This window comes from Triticum dicoccoides, chromosome 2B (assembly GCF_002162155.2).
Source record: "Triticum dicoccoides isolate Atlit2015 ecotype Zavitan chromosome 2B, WEW_v2.0, whole genome shotgun sequence".
Classification (NCBI taxonomy): Eukaryota; Viridiplantae; Streptophyta; class Magnoliopsida; order Poales; family Poaceae; genus Triticum; species Triticum dicoccoides.
Window position 1 is genome coordinate 266,967,790 of NC_041383.1, and position 4,848 is coordinate 266,972,637.

A 4,848-nucleotide genomic window follows, 5' to 3' on the forward strand; every position below is an offset into this window, starting at 1 on the left:
AGTTGTCTCTTTTCTTTTTTGCTTCTCTCGAGGCAAACTCTGAAATACCCTTGCATAAAAACACAATAGTGAGAGTATGGGTGAAGTGTGTGCAGAACTAGTGCACTGTAAAAGTAGCAGATAGCAGGTGAATAGGTCAGTCGATTTTTTTAATGAACCGTCCGATCTATAAGGAACGGGCAGATGGCCTTCGTCTACCTCCCGCCAGTCACTGTTAATGATCTTTCTTGAAGCGCCAGCGACCATCGGCCCAGACCCCTGCCTCCGCCGCCCCGCCCTCCAATCGACCTCACACCACCGCTGTGCTTGGCAGCGCCCCCAGGCCATCCCTTTAATCTCGGCCGACCTCTAGATCGGGCGTCAGTAGCTCTAGGCTACACACGCCCCTAAGATAAACACCAAGGCACTGCTTCCCCGGCGTAATAGTCATACTAGCGCCTGTTACGCCGGGCAATGCTTTTGTTAATTGGGAATCAACTGGCCAGAAATTGAAATTCAGGGGGCGACGGACCTCTAGCTAAGGTGAAATAGTATATGAGGAGAAACCTTGTGCATCGCGAGTTACTAGGAACATCTAGTATCAAGAAGAAGCGGTCAACTAGTGTCTTCTGTGGGATGAATACCGTGCAAGCAGAGACGTAAGATTTGCACGAATAAGGGAAGAGGAGTACCTTCTTCGGTTGCCGGTGTGGTCACCTCCACATGTCGTGCCGATCTTCTTCTTTTTACCGGGGAAACCGATGTTCTGGAGGGTGCAGGCTTGGACAAACCCATGGGCAAATTGTTGACTGTGTTGCCGTGGCCGTATGTCGGCGGAGGGGAAGCAGATCCGAGGCGGCGAAGCAGGGAACAGCTTCGGTGCGGTGGAGGGTGGCGAAGTTGGAGCGGCAGCGGTGAGGCGCAGGATAGCGTGGTTGAACTGGCTCGGGTACGGACGGCTCGGCCTCGGCTTCAACTACTAGCGGTGGAGGGCGTTGCGGTTGAGGTTGCGGTGGATGACAATGTCGGGGTATCAGCTCCGGCGTGATGGAGGAGGGCGGCGGTTGATGGGTGGGATGGGGTGGCGGACGGAGGACGCCGGGGTTTCGCGGCTGGTGTAGAGGTAGTTTTGGTGCCCACGGAGTACGAATGGGGAATCAGACGGGTGGGGGGAACCATGTTTCGGTCTGGGATGCGCTTGTTTTTGGCTTTTTTGAACAGAAGATGGGACGCGCTTGTTTGAAATTTGGGGAAAGTACAAACTTTGCCCCCCTCTTAACTTTCGGACCTACTGCGGGTCGGGGGTAGGATGGTAATCCCAGGTGTCCCAAATAGTGGGCGGGAGCGATTTCGGCCGCGCACATGTGTGCTTAGGCGGCCATTGTGTATGAATGTTTTTCGGAGGCGGTTGCGCGTCTAGATGAAGCTACAAACCTACCCCGGTTTAGACCTTTGGACATCGGGCCGGTAGGTTTCACGGGTCGGAGTTATTAGAAAAGTAATTTCCTTGTACTACCAAACATTGATCTCACGCGGTTTCGGGCAAGTAGAGGCTCTTTTGGCGCTTCGTTCGAAATTTTGAAACACAAGCATTCACGTTTAGAGTACTCTTGAACTATGAGGATTGACCTAAATAGACAACGTTATATTTGACCTTGTATGTTTGAAAACCTCATTAAATTATCCGCTTCTTTTTGAAATTTTGACACTTGAAAATCCTATAACTACGATTATTTTGGAATGGAGGAGCTAAATTTGAATCTATTTTGTACACGACTACATATGCTATTGTGTACAAAATCAGAGCAAAGATTGGTGCCCCATAATTTAGGTATGGTTTACAAATGCCATGATATCAAGTTCAAATAATTGAATGGACTTCATGTTGAATTCGATTTTTTTAAACCACCTTAAGTTGAATTCAAATGTATGCTAGTTCATAGGTAGCTATTTATAATGTCCATTATGTAACTTTTGTATGTATAATGTGCTTTACACACACAACATGAACTATACTCACGTTTATATTCGATTGCTAAAGCGATGCATTGTCTGGAGTTCAAAATACTAACTGTCGGTGTCAAAACCGGCGGATCTCGGGTCGGGGGTCCCGAACTGTGCGTCTAGGCGGATGGTAACAGGAGACAAGGGACACGATGTTTTTACCCAGGTTCGGGCCCTCTCGATGGAGGTAAAACCCTACTCCTGCTTGATTGATATTGATGATATGGGTAGTACAAGATTAGATCTACCACGAGATCAGAGAGGCTAAATCCTAGAAGCTAGCCTATGGTATGATTTTTGTTCGTCCTACGGACTAAAACCCTCCGATTTATATAGGCATCGAAGAGGGTTAGGGTTACACAGAGTCGGTTACAATGGTAGGAGATCTACATATCCGTATCGCCAAGCTTGCCTTCCACGCCAAGGAAAGTCCCATCCGGACATGGGACGAAGTCTTCAATCTTGTATCTTCATAGTCCAGGAGTCCGGCCGAAGATGATAGTTCGGCTATCCGGACCATTTTTGCTGTGGCGGGATTTAGAGCGGCGCCGCTGACGCCAGCGCTTAGGCTGTTTCTTGGAGGGGTCATCCTCCGTTGTTCCATCGCCATTCCCATCTTTTGGGATGTCCACCATGTAAATGTCGTATGATGAGGTGGCCTTCCAGTGCCCTGTAGGCGCTGGTTCTTGGTCGTCTCCTGCATCATCGTCCATACCGTCCATGTCTTCGGAGTCGAAGTCGAGCATGTCGGTTAGATCATCGACAGTGGCTACGAAGTGGGTGGTGGGTGGGCTTTGTATTTCTTCGTAGTCCGCATCCCAACCTTCCTGACCATAGATGACCGGATAAAGAGAGAGACTTTAGTGAATTCAGGATGTCGCCAAAGGGCGAGTGCTAAAAGATGTCCGCGGTGGTGAATTCCATGACCGGCGCCCAATCGGATCCGATTGGCAGGGGCGCGGAAGGTTCAAAGTCCGGAGAGGAGTCCGGCACCTTGGAGTTACGAGCCTCGCAAAGGACAGGGTTGGTGTTCGGCTCAATCTCCATAGAGATAGCAGCCCCCGAGGCGGTTTCCAGCCACCCATCCTTGATCGGCGCAGTCGGCTCCGAGTTAAGGGTCGGAGTAGACACTTGTGTGGCCTCCAGGGCACTGTCCGGCAGCAGAGCTAGATCATGCCCATCGTGATAGTGCGGCGCGCTTGGCTGTGGCTCGAACCCGTCGAAGATCAAGTCTTTGCGGACGTCAGCCATATAGTTCAAACTTCCAAATCTGACTTGATGCCCAGGGGCGTAGCATTCAATCTGCTCCAGATGGCCAAGCGAATTGGCCCGCAGTGCAAAGCCGCCGAATACAAAGATCTGTCCGGGGAGAAAAGTCTCACCCTGGACCGCATCGTTGTTGATGATCGAAGGAGCCATCGGGCCTAAAGATGACGACACAGAGGAACTCTCAATGAAAGCACCAATGTCGGTGTCAAAACCGGCGGATCTCGGGTAGGGGGTCCCGAACTGTGCATCTAGGCGGATGGTAACAGGAGACAAGGGACACGATGTTTTTACCCAGGTTCGGGCCCTCTCGATGGAGGGAAAACCCTACTCCTGCTTGATTGATATTGATGATATGGGTAGTACAAGAGTAGATCTACCACGAGATCAGAGAGGCTAAACCCTAGAAGCTAGCCTATGGTATGATTGTTGTTCGTCCTACGGACTAAAACCCTACGGTTTATATAGGCACCGAAAAGGGTTAGGGTTACACAGAGTCGGTTACAATGGTAGGAGATCTACATATCCGTATCGCCAAGCTTGCCTTCCACGCCAAGGAAAGTCCCATCCGGACACGGGACGAAGTCTTCAATCTTGTATCTTCATAGTCCAGGAGTCCGGCCGAAGATGATAATTCGGCTATCCGGACACCCCCTAGTCCGGGACTCCCTCACTAACTATGTGGATCAATTGTGTCGAATAATAACATAGACATGCTCAAATTCGATAGAATCTAGATGTCTGATGGATCAATGACCGCTCCTTGCGTGAACTGCAAATATCATGATCCCATCCTAATATTTGGATACAATTTATATCTTTAATCAATGTGTAGAGCAGTCTTTTACGTGTAGTTTCACTCTCCATCGGTGGTCTCTCACACATGCTCACACACTCTCTCCCGAGGTGTCTTTCTCGCAGACATGCTCTAGATATAACCCTCCCTCCCTCTCGTAACCATTTACAACTGTTTTCACTAACCTTTATCACAAGCACTCTTCCTCTCGCAAACATACACATGCACAAACCTCATCGACCCTTTCTATATACATGGACCTGCCTATGTGTCTCATGTATGCGCATTATCTTTACGTCTGTCTCTCATGCATTGTCTCACACCTCTCTTCCTAATCGACGAGTATGATTCTAGCAGAGCATTCTGTAGGATGCCCATTAAAGTTAGGTTGGATGAATAGTAATATCAGAGATAAAGGGGTTACCTTAGTCCGAGAACCTAGGGTTACAAATCCTAGCCGGCTTTGTCAGTGTACACAGAGTCCTTCACAATTCTGCTATCTTTGTCTTGTACGACTAGTCATCCATGGGTCTTCCTAAATGTGTCATGGGCCGACCAATGTGGCGCAGGACGGAACCAAACGAAGGGCCTCACCTCGACCCACCGGACCTCACACGGTGACACACCCTCTGCCCCCACGTCTCTTTATCTTCTCACACCCACACATACCAACACAAACACCACACACACACAGAAAATTTCTCCTGGTGCCTCTATTCCATCCCCCCTTGCATATACACACTCAAGGGAATGGGATCTCTTGCCGTGACGTCATATTCGTCTCTCTCTCTAGACCACTCTCA